General features: G+C 35.5%; 1 pseudogene; it reads left to right on the forward strand.

Moving 5' to 3' along the window:
* Positions 1 to 13310, forward strand: part of LOC111148343 — an 82039-nt pseudogene that overhangs the window by 23515 nt on the left and 45214 nt on the right.

A 13310-nucleotide genomic window follows, 5' to 3' on the forward strand; every position in this document is an offset into this window, starting at 1 on the left:
ATTCTAGAAAAAGAATTTCAGACTGATCAATATCAAATCAGGATTATTCAAAGAATTAAGTTCTCAAAAATTCAAGACTTCCTAATTTTTAATCAAGTGTATGTACAATTTACCTAAAAATACAAACCACTTTACTTTGTGATATTGTGATTTGTTTAAACACTTACATGCATATACATACTGTTAAATTTTATATTTGCTCATTTAAAAGGAGTTATTTCAAATTTTTGTGTCAGAGGACAGAGAATCTGAATTTAATTCATTTTGTGCCTATTCTTTCTTCCCTTACCCCAGGCCAGTGTTTCAGAGAGGAGAGGAACTGGTGTAAATGGATACACAGGATTTCTTCTATATGTTTCTGAATCTGTCTTTAGTTCTTCAATATCCCTAGAACTCATACCACTGTAAATATAAAGATTTAAAAACATATTAATGGACTTTGAAGGACCTATTTTAATCCAAATAGCACGTATGGAATGCCTATTGTACTACAGGTAGGCACTACAGTTACTTGATTTTGCTTTTATTTTTGATAATTTATATTTATCTGTTATTTATTTTTCTAATCAAGAAAGTTGACAGATTGCTAGGATAATAATGAAATGCTACCTATGTCACTTGGTGATGAAATCTTTTCCTGAATCCGGTGGAAAAAACTCCGATTTATTTCCTGTCTTAAATGCTTACCGTCTTTCCCTTCATGAACCCATGAGATTCCTATATCCAGGTGCAGTAATTTAGCCTGCAGCTTAGCTCAAGAGCTGTGATGATGCTAGGATTTTTACCTTTCATTTCACCTCTAGTGTCGGTTCATTTCGCATCTTCCTACATGCCCCATAGAGCTGATCTGAGTACAGAAAACCCTTTGAAGTCACTTGGAACTTTGTGCTCTGATGAGGCCTGAAGGACATGCAAAGTAAGAAACATGGCCATGCTTGCAAAGAAGGTGAAAATTCAGTCAGCTTTACTAATGTGTTGCTTATACCTCAAGGCATGTCTGTGTGTATAGGTTTATCTGCAATAAAAACAGAGCAAAGCAAATTTTAATTTTGTAAAAACAGAACGCTTACATAGATATGCTGACTACACTTAAGCCAAATTATTTCACATATGGAAAAATAGATTAAATAAATTAGTGAAAGAAATGCCTTCAAAGGTTCATATAGAAAGTATTTACTTGCACCATAACATCTAAACCAATACTTAATAGATATATTCCTTTTAAAATAATGTACGTTAAGAAGGGTTTTGAAGCAAAACACAATTAATGGTTGTGATATGGTGATAACCTCAACTACACAGGTGCAAATCTTAAAACCACATCAAACATATTCCCCATTTTTCAGTGTGCCAGTAAATGAAAACAGTAAACGAGCATGCACTTTGGGGCCTAGGACTGCAAACCCCATCCCACCAATGCTTTGCTAGTCCGCATTGACAGTGAGGCTCTGCCAACAGGGGAAGCTAGAGGGAGGCTGTAGGGCTGGAAGCTGTTTGCTTCCTTTGAGCTTTCCACCCACTTCCTGTTCCTGTCAGCTTCACCTCAGCCAAGCTTTTTGACATTTGACAATTTGTTCTAGTGGCTCCGGTAATTAAATCTATTTTGCATTTTTCTTACCACTTACCCATCACAGGCACTCAGAGACAAGAGCACCTACTGGCCAGTACTCTTCCTCACATATCTGATTTTCAAGTTCCTGGGATCCGTTCCCCAAACTACTAAATTGTAATAATTTCAGTTCCCTCCTTTGATTACCCAGTTCTAAGGGTGGTAGCTGCCACCTGCAATTGCTCTCTCTGTGATATCTTAATTAAGACAGTTTTGTATTAAATTCTCTCGTGTTAAAACGTCTGGTTTCTGTTTTCTGACTAGACTAAGACAAGAGCACATATTTAGTTTAATCCAGTTATTTAGGAATTTTCTAAAGGTGACCACATAGTTTCAGTGTCAAGAAGACTCTTGAGTGCAAACAGCTATCCCAGAAGACCAGAAAATATGGTCACACTGGATATGTCACTACATTGCAACTGTAAGTGAATTCTGTGTAACAGTGTTAATGGTTAGAATCTGAATTCTTCCTGATATTGACCTCACACACCTAGAGGCTAAGAATGACTGCCTTCCCCTTGCCCCCACCCTTGCTGGTCAGGTTGCAATATTGGTAGTTCAATTTTGAAAATGGCTATAAACCAGTGGTAGTAATGTTACAAGATTGTTGACATGTTACTGATCTTTCCAGATTACAGATCTGATTATATCCCTCCTCTGCTTAAAACCATTCAGTGGTTGACCAGTTATATTAGATAAAGTCTATACTTAGACATTGGTTTATCTGAGAAACCCCAAAGAGTATACAAGATGCTTCTTGTATGAATGAATACTCCTAGAACCCTTAACAACTTAATGATATAACATTCAAGATAACATAATTACTTGTTTATTTATAAATATCTATTACATTACAAACTCTATGAAATTATTTGTGTTTACCATTGAACAATGGTGTTGTGTTCACCATTGGTAGTGATGAAGGCATTGTCTAGCAATCAAAATAACCTCAATAGACATATACGTGATTTTAGCCAGATGCACAAAGAAATGGACGATGGCAGTATTACAAGGGGTCCCCCCCTTGTACTGGGTCAGCTCCTCAGTTTTCAGATGTTCCATCTTGCATCTTTGAGCAAGATAATTGGGAAAGAAGGAGGCATATCTTTAGGGAAAGCAAGTCAACTTTCACACTAGCAGCAGAGAGTTCTAAGTAAAAGAGATATGTGATTCCTGAATAAATAATTTAAAGCCATTGTCTTACAAGCACCTCCCTTGGTATCCATACCCCACGATGGTACATTGACATATGGGTGGGCTACTTTTGGAAAAATTCAATTATAATATTTAAAAAAGTACACTCAAAAAAGACCTTTTGTGTCATGATATGGGAGTTATCTTTTTTTCTAATCTGTGTCTTGGTTGAAAGGCTTATAAACTACATGAAGTAGGGGATACCTCATAACATTGTCTCTGGTCTTGTAGGCCAAAGGTTTTTAAAATATTTGGATCAGGATAGAATCAAAGGCATAGCAAACATGTTCACCTTTCTCTTTTTTCAAAGATTTATTTTAAAGAGAGAAAAAGCAAGAGAGAGTGAGGAGGGGGAGGGGCAGAGGGAGAGGGAGAGAATCTCAAGCAGATTCCTTGCTGGGTGGACCCTGATACAGCTAGATCTCTGGATCTCTAGATCTCTAGATCCCTGAGATCATGACGTGAGCCGGAACAAAGATTATGGCGCATAACCAATGGAGCCAGCCAGGCACCCCTCAAACATGTTCATCTTGATTAAACTTGATATTGTTAATAAATTCAGTAGCTTCATAAACTGTTATTCAATATGAAGAAATATTTAGCCCCAAAACATAATATAGGCATGCCTCTACATAGATCCATCAACTATCCTTAGATTACAGTGATTTCCTATCTTTGCGAGACTTCAGAAAGCATTAATGGACTAGAGAGAGAATCCTTTAAGACTATGATGAAAATTAACCAGCTCTCTCCTGGAAATGTGCATAGATATATACATTATATGTAGTTTACCATTTCAAGTTGTTCAGGGATTGTCTAAAACAGTCCATGGTCTCAAAGACTTCGGAATGGCTAAAAATTCTATATTTTATCTCATAATCAATGCCTATATAAATAACCTAAAGCCACTTCACTTTGGCATGTCATGAATGGAAATCTTTATCTTCTGTTCATATCTATATATACCAGTTCATGTTCAATCTCAGTGAACGACAACTACTATCCACCTAGTTTTATAATCCAGAAACATGGGAATTACACTTTACCCATTTTATTTTAGTTCCCTCACCTAGTCAATTAACAACTCATAATGATTCTATGTACTTTCCCTCAAATATGACTTGTTCTTTTATCCTCCATTCAACACAATAAGCACTATTTTCTCCTATCTGAACTCCTTACCTCCAGTCTTGCTGCCTCAAACCAATTCTTCATACAGTAGCTAAAGTGAATATTCTAAAATACAAAGTTGATCAAATGATTACATGATTTAGAACCCATCAAAGGCTAACCACTGTCTTTAGGATAAGACCAAACGGTTTATTATGGTTTAAAGACCTGTTGTAGCCTTGTCTTTTGAAAATTCTCCATAAGTAATGTAAGTCCCTGCCACAGTATTCAAATTTCAGATGTCCCCTAACCCTATCGGCCCTTGTTTGAATTCTTTATGTGGAGCCACTGAGGAAATGCTCTTCACAGAAGAGAAAGCTCTCAGGCTTAAGGCAAAGGAGCAAAACAATCATCAAGAGATCCAGATTCTAATCTTAAATTTGGCCTCAATTTTCTCATTCATAAAACACAAGTGGAGTTACTCCTTCATCTTTAGTGGTCTATAGTTTCCTTTTCCATCTCTTTTTTCAGAGCCCATCAAATATGGCCAAATTAACATGTGGTCATCTAGTGGTTTTATTTCAAAGAGATTTACTAAAAACACTCAGTTTGTGAAAGAGAAAAAGGTAGACAACGATGATTACTTTACCAGGTATGAAGATCATAATTTTATTTTTACTGATTTTCTAGTAAGCACAAAACATTCATTAAAAGGCATTGAATATAATCATATTTGTAGGGTGTGTGATCTGTGAAAATAATTTTTATTTAGTTTCACATTTTGTATTATTAGTTTTATATTATTTGTGTCATTTTATAATATTAATTTTTATTTTATATCATTTTTAGTTTTTCTTTATACCCTAAATATTTTTAGTGACACTTATAACATCTTCTAAAATTAATGCAACATGAAAAGGTGTAACTAGAAGGGGGAAAAATACCCACAACAAAATAAGAAGAATCTTTGTTAGGGAACAACTGAGATTATTTATTTATTTATTTATTTATTTATTTACAACTGAGCTAATTTAATTATTACAGTTGGATAAATAATTTTACCTGTATATTTCTTCCTAGCTAATGTAAACAGGAAAATACATTTAGACAAGTTTTTGTTATCAGTGTTAAAGCTTGGACTGCTTATGCTTCATTTGACTCCCCTCATGACCCACACACTGTCTCACTCTGTTCTTCCCTCATCTTTGGCCTGCTTAATACATTAAGAGGCCAAGATCTATGGATTGGTTCATATGGATTCCTTAATCAGACAGGTTATAGGTAGGGTCAGCCAATGAGGGTCAGTGAAAAAGAAAGGGGAGAATTTGTAACACTTCTTTCCAGTTCTTTCCCTGCTTCAGAACTATTCCTCTGGCTGAAGCTTGTGCCATCAATTTACTTCCCATTACACAGACCCTTGCTCATCTTGGCTCTAGCTCTCACCATTTCTTCTTTACTCTTTGATTCTGAAAAGGCAGGATTATGTCTTTCTCTGTCATTTATCTCTGGATGTCTCAATATTCCTTATGTCATAGACTTAATGTTTGTATAACCCTAAAATTTGAATATTGAAACCTAATGCCCAATATGATGTTATCTGGACATGGGACCTTTGGGAGGTGGGTGATTAGGTCATGAGGGTGAGGCCCTCATGAATAGGATTAGTGTTATTACAAAAGAGACCCCAGAGAGATCTTGTCCCTTCTACCATCTGGAAAGTCAAAGAGAAGACTACCATCTAGAACCAGAAAGTGGGTTCTCACCAGACACCAAATCTGGCAGTAATTTGATCTAAGACTTCTAAGTTTTCAAACTATGAAAAATAATTTCTTGTTGTCTATCATAAGCAATGCAATCTATGATATTCTGTATTCTGCAGCCCCAAAACACCGAGACATTTTACTTATTTTCTTAATGCTGCTACATCTTTAACCCCTCTTTAAAGTACATTTATTTAAACTATCTGAATGGATTATATTTTATGTCAAATCCTGCTTGATACAAAAATCTTAAAAAACATCGCTGTAGCAAATAACTCCTGAAGGTAATAATCCACTCTATTATTCTACAAGTATCAGCAAAAATATAATTAATAATGCTTTCTACTACTATTGTTAAAAATAGAGAAATTACATCCAATCACATATTCTCTTACTTTAACAACTTAAAAAAACCTGAGTGCACACTATTAAATATTATTTTAGTGAAACAATTCTGAGGAGCTTGTGGTGGGATGAAAAATGGTTTTAGGATCATAATAACATAGATGTGAATCCTAGCTCTATTATAGCCTAATGTTAAATTAAGCAAGGAATTTGCTTTTCCTAGTTCAATTTTATTATTGAAGAACTTTTAAGATTTTTGTGACATTAGAGATAAAGAATCTGGCACACAGCATTTGTTTAGTAAATGGTAACCACTTTAAATTTGTCACTTTTTAAATAATGATCATTGTTTATGCACAAATTTACCCTAAAATGATATGGTTCAGTTGGAAATAGAGGTGGCATTTTAAGATATCTGAACAGACAAATTCAGAAATGTATACAGGCTATGTTGATGGTTGAAGAACTTAATGCAATATTCACCAAAAATACAGGTTGCAGGGCTGCCATTCTATTGAGTAAATTCAGGAGCTTACATGAGTTCTTATCAACAGATATATGTTCTAAAGGGCTATCTTCTCCCTTGTGGTACATGTTTCTTTTTCAGAGCAATTGAATCAATGCTACCACAAATTCTTGCACTACAGAAAAGTGTGATTCGGAAAATCCAGGTACTGATCCCACTGATCTTTAATTTGGTAAATAACAAACCAAAAATTCCAGGTCCTAAAAGGGAAATAGATTCCCAAACAGTCCATTAATTAAATTAGTACATTTATTGAATGTTAAAAATAATATCTGTCTCTCTGCAGATAGCAAGTAAAACAGTCTCTGTTTATGCTTGAGAAGATTAGAATTATATAAGGAAGAAAAATCAACCCGAGGGAATTTTTATTAGCTAAGTGAAGATTTGGTGTAAAGTGTATAATAATATTACTTTATAGGTGCAGGAGTTGTAGCATTATTGATTATGCCAGATTTCATAGAGCAGAGCTATATTTATATAATACCCTTTACTTAATTCTACCTTATCATATATCACTTTGTTTTCATCATTTTGTTGGGTTTGTTTTTCTTTTCACTGAACTCTGAAAATTTTAAGAGCAGGATTGTGATATGTACTAAAGGAACAGATGGAATAATTACATTCATTTAATTTATAACAACAGCTACATCAAAATTAAAAATAAATAGAAATTCTGCCTGACAAGCCACCATAACCAGAAATCATGAGCAAGTAACAAAAGAAGGCAAAAACAGGTAATTTTTTAAAAGCAAAGGGTTAAAATCTACAATAAACAAAATGCTCCTGAAAAATGCCAAGAAAAAAGACCAAAAGTCAATAGAAAAGAGGCTAAGAATATTAAGAAAAGTCAGAGAAAATGAAGCACATAGGACTCTTAACCTAAAAGCAAGGCTATCTTCAGTCATCATATGGGAAATGTCAATTACATTTACCCCAAGATAGCATTTCTCACATTGCAAAATGATAAAATCCCAAAATAGAATGCTAATGAAGGATAATTAGACAGTTTTTACAAATATTCAAGGGTGCATACCTTTGAGCAATTTCAGTTTAGGAAGTTGGCCCATAGATACGATTGCATGTATGCAAAATGATGTATGCAGAATGTTACTTGTTGTGTCACTGTTTAGAACAGTGAAGGGCAGGAAACAGCCTGAATGTCTATCAACAGGAAGCTGGAAAATTACAGTATAATATGCTAACATGATAAAAATAACCTATCTGTAAAAAGGGAGTATAAAATTTTGTAATAATGTAAGGTGATGGATGGTTAACTAGACGTGGTGATCATTTTGCAATATCCACAAATACTGAATCACGTTGCAAACCTGAAACTAATAGAATGTTCTGTTGGTTATATATCCATTTTTAAAAAAGATAACAAATTTTATGTATGTGTTTCTTATAATTTGAAATTTAGAAAAAAATAAAGTTGTTAAAATTAATTAAAAAATTAAAAGAAGGAAAATATTAGAAAGTTGTATTAGTTCACAAGCACATGATATTATTAGGCTTCTGGACTCTAGTTGAGCTATAGTACTAAAATTTGTCTCTATTGCTTTGAAAACAGTGAGATATCCATTTCATTCTTCAAGGTCTGATCTAGTCAACATGTCTTGGCTTTCTCAGTAGAAGGGAACTGATTTATTTCCAAAGAAAAGGATAATCATCTAAAATGACATGCCAATGCTTATTCAAGGATTTTTAAAGGTAGCCTGATGTCACAAAGATAATATGATTAATAACATTTAAAGAGCACTTAGCAGGTAACCTGGGTGGCTCAGTCAGTTAAGCATCCAACTCTTCAAATTAGCTCAGGTCATGATCTTAGGGTTGTGAGATCGAGCCCTGTGTTGGCTCCACACTAGCATGGAGCCTGCTTAAGATTTCTATCTCTCCTTCTCCTGTCTTTCCCCTCTCTCTCCCTCTCTTACTGAAAGAAAGAACAAAAGAACTTAGCAATATGATCTCAATCATTGCCTATGATACAACAACCATGCAAGGCAATGGAGAAATATAATTCATTGTGTGTCCACAGGAGAAACATTTAGAAAAATGTTTATGTTAACATTTAACTACTATTACATTAGAAGGTTCCTAACAGGTAAATCTTCCCACTGGATTTCTTCTTGGTTCTTTGATTAATATGAAATTTAGCTTTGTTGACTACACACCATGGGTTGAACTAATCAATATGCTTACAACATTGTTTATAACATTGGTTCTTTTTTTTTTCTCCAAAGAAATAATGATGTAAGTAATAAGTGAGATAAAATAATGTGAAACAATATGAATATTTTTAAAGGATCAATGAAAACTGGAAAAGAGTCATTGCTAGGTTTAAAATAGGTAGGACCTACCTAAAGAGAATAACTTTCCCTGCAACCAAATAAGAATTTGAGGAACAAAGAATTTCAATAGCAGATGTTAATTCTCAACCAAGTATTGAATGTCAAGACCAGATGTTAGAGTCTGACATAGTGATTACTTAAAAATATAATATCCAGAAAATTTGTATTTCCTAAACCATCTATACCCTCTCATTATTACAGGATGTTCTCAGCATGATTAATAATGTTCTTCATCCTCTAACTTCTCTCTTGCTATCCAGTCTCATCTCTTGCTATTCTCCATTTATAATTCTAAGATACTCAAAACGTTTTTCAAAAAAAAAATTTGCTCTTTTGTCTCCTAGACTTTCTAGGTGCCTGTCCCTCTCCTTGGGATACTTGACCCCATCTATATAATTATTACTCTTTTTCAGGTCCCAATTTGGTGTCACTTCCACTGGGAAATGTTCGTTGATTCCTAGGTCCATGTTAGGTATGCCACCTATATTTTATATACAAACGCACTTCCTCTATCACTAGTATATAATACTGTTCATTGTCTTTGACCCTCTATTTTTTAAATTTTTTTTATTTTTTATAAACATATAATGTATTATTAGCCCCAGGGGTAGAGGTCTGTGAATTGCCAGGTTTACACACTTCACAGCACTCACCGTATCACATACCCTCCCCAATGTCCATAACCCCACCACCCGCTCCCTACCTCCTCCCCCTGGCCACCCTCAGTTTGTTTTGTGACAGTAAGAGTCTCTTATGGTTTTCTGACCCCCTATTTTACTATAAGATCTATAAAGGCAAGTAACATGATGTTCTTGCTACCTGCTATATCAGAGACCCTAGAACGCTAAAGATAATCATTAAATTTTGAATAATGTTAATATAAAGAAAATTTCAAAAACACCTCTTATCCATGTGGTATCACTTCTCCATCCATTTTAGAGACAGAGAGAGCAGGAGATAAGGGAAGAGGCACAGAGAGAGAGAATCTCAGGTAGACTCTGCACTAAGCATGGAGCCCAACACAGGGCTGGATCTCAGGAGCCTGATATCCTAACCTGAGCTGAAATCAAGAGTCAGACTTAACCAACTGAGCCACCCAGGTACCCCAAGTAACACCTATTCTTGAAGGATGTTTTAGAAAAGTGTTCACATACACTGCTGATGGAAATACAACTTGTATCCCTTCATGAAACAATACAGAACAAGATTTGTGGGTACACACACAAACACAATTACATATATTATATATATTCTTCAGTGTAGTGAACCTATCTGCTAAGATAAAGCCACCAATAGGTAACCTTGTAAAAAAAAAAAAAAGTTGCTTCTTGCAGCGTTGCCTTCAGTGGACACACACACACACACACACACACACAAACATGCACTGTTTTTTGGTGATTGCTTTACAAATATGAGACAACTGAATCTTGCTTTATATGTCTGTGTGTATAAAATAGGCGTATACATGTATAATTGTATTTATCCCTTGTTCAGAAGTTCTTTTTGTGCATCCTTACATGTATAAGTAAACTTACAGAAATACACATATCAAGGTCTTCTGACTCCTTGTTTCACACCAATACCTAAGTATGTTCCATAGAGTTAGTAACATATTTTGCCCTGATTGCCGTTGGTATGTCTAAACAATGAGCTCCAACATTTGTCTTCCAAAATTCTCAGGCACAGGGGAAAAATCTCAGTCCAACGTACTTCCCTCCACAGTATTCAGTAAATTCATACATGACCGAGCATATTAAAGGTGTGCAGATACCTTGATTGCACTCATGAACTTGATGCTTAGACTGAGTAGAAAAGGAAAGGTGAAAGGAAAGAGGCATGGAGGGCTAAGTCGATTATGTTTATTTTGAACACTAGACCTGGTGCCTAAGTAAACAAACATGAAAAAGAGATTTTTAGAATTAAGAGTTCTTTTTTTTTTTTTTAAGATTTTATTTATTTATTTGACAGATGGAGATCACAAGGAGGCAGAGAGGCAGGCAGAGAAAGAGGAGGAAGCAGGCTCCCTGCTGAGCAGAGAGCCCGATGCGGGGCTTGATCCCAGGACCCTGAGATCATGACCTGAGCCGAAGGCAGAGGCTTTAACCCACTGAGCCACCCAGGCGCCCCAAGAATTAAGAGTTCTTAAAGATCAAATGTAAGTGGCAGAAAGAACACTGGCCTGTAACCTATTTTGTACTCATTTTTTGTTTCTGTTTTTGTTTTTGCATCAGTTTGTTTCAACTTGTGGTACTAGTTTGGCGCCCACGCTCACTATATTGTTTATATTGTTATAGCATTTAAAACCAGATATCAAACACATATGCATATTCCATGTTAGATAAGAATATAGTTTTTGCTTGTTTGTTTGTTTCAATAGGATACAACTACCCCTATGAGATACAGAGAAGAAAGTGAATTATGCTGGGGTTGGCAAAAAGTGTTTACACAGCTTCATAAAAGAGATCATATTTGGACAGGGCATTACAGGAACTAAGATTAGGAAAAACAAAGGGTCAAATATACATGTTCCCACTCACAAAGGCTGGGACCACACCTCTAATGTGTGGCAGGGTGCCTAGTAAATAACGGCTTTCAAAGACATGCTCACTGAATTAATAACTGAATGAATGGCTGCAGAGATCAAAGTCATAGTCTAGTAATTCAGAGATAGTATTTAGTTTAGTCCTACAAGTCACTAATAACTATTGATTGTTACAGAATGAAGGAAATATGAAAACTAGACTTAATAACAAGAAAGTTCTTAGGTTCTTTTTACTACTCCTCTACTATTTCCTTTTAACTAAAACTGATGTATGATGGAGGGTTGCAGGAGAGAATGCAATGGAAATTTGGGGCTGCTTAAAGGCTTTAGATGCCATGCTAAGAAGTTTCACGTCATCCTTTAGGAAGGTAACAGAGATGCAATGAAACTTCTAAAGTAGGGGATTACTATCAAGACTTGCTGTTTCAGAAAAATAAATGGCAGCAGTTACAAGGATCTATTAGGTGGGGAATGTGGGTGGTGAAGAGCCTAGATAAATTATTGAAATGATACAAAAGTGGGGTGATAAGGGTGTGAATCAAGGAGATGATAGTAGAATGAGGCAAGAAAAGAAAAATGTGAGAAGTAACTTAGAAGAAGAATACTGGAAAATGTACATAATAAAGGAAAAGTAAATTTGATTATTATTATTATTCATTTGCTTTATTAGTGGCTAACTTTCAAATGCAACCAAGACCTCAAGATGCATGTGATTAATATACAAATGGAAATACAGACCTAGATTTTAGGCAAGAGTCATGTGGCAGGGAGATAAATATAAAGTTGCAAAGAACATAGTTGATAGTTGTAATTACGGAAAAGAATAACATCACCCATGGAAAGAAAAAGCATAAGCACAAAAAGTCTAGGAACCAAGAAAGTAATATAAACTCCCTGACAGGGCTCCTTGGAAATTTAAATTTGATTTCTTCCCATTCAGTTTTCCCTCTCTTCCCCTATGGTCCTTGACACTATTATTTATGTTCCACATATGAGTGAAACCATATGATAATTTTCTTTCTCTGCTTGACTTATTTCCATTAGTATAGTCCCCTCCAGTTCCATCCATGCCGATGCAAATGGTGGGTATTCATCCTTTCTGATGGCTGAGTAATATTCCATTGTATATACGGACCACATCTTCTTTATCCATTTGTCTGTTGAAGGGCATCTCGGCTCCTTCCACAGTTTGGTTATTTTGGACATTGCTTCCACGTGTGTGTGTGTGTGTGTGTGTGTGTGTGTGTGTGTAATTTTTTTTAAAATTTTTTACTTTAAGACTTATCCTGTCAGGAGTTCAGCTGAGCTGAGAGAGAGAGTGCTGAGCTGCCAGAGTAACCAGTTAAAGCAAGAAGCCAAAAAATAAGAGTTAAGCCTGTAATTGCTTACTGTAATGATACATGCAAGAGTGTAAAACCAGAGAAAATGTCAACAATGTTCCCTGTTCAATTTCATGGAACAGTGCACCAGTCAGGGGTCAGTTGGAGTAGCACAGACATGGGAATCATCTCACTGTTGAGGGAGCTCCCCCAAAAAGGCCCTGGTAGTTCATGGACTCTGGGATGGGGGCAGGGCAAGGAGGAGAACTAGAAGTGGAGAAGCACTGGGCACTGATTCAGAGTGAGGAAAAGTGTATTCAAGGTAAAATATTCATTCTCTGATTTCTTTGGTATGAAACCAAGAGGTTAGAATTAGGCCAGAGCAAAATTAACAAGACAGTAAACAACATGTGTTGGAGAGGATGTGGAGAAAGGGGAACCCTCTTACACTGCTGGTGGGAATGCAAGTTGGTGCAGCCACTTTGGAAAACAGTGTGGAGATTCCCCAAAAAATTAAAAATAGAGCTACCTTATGACCCTGCAATTGCACTACT

The sequence above is a fragment of the Enhydra lutris genome, unplaced genomic scaffold (assembly GCF_002288905.1).
Source record: "Enhydra lutris kenyoni isolate GAN:26980312 unplaced genomic scaffold, ASM228890v2 scaffoldscaffold19, whole genome shotgun sequence".
Lineage (NCBI taxonomy): Eukaryota > Metazoa > Chordata > Mammalia > Carnivora > Mustelidae > Enhydra > Enhydra lutris.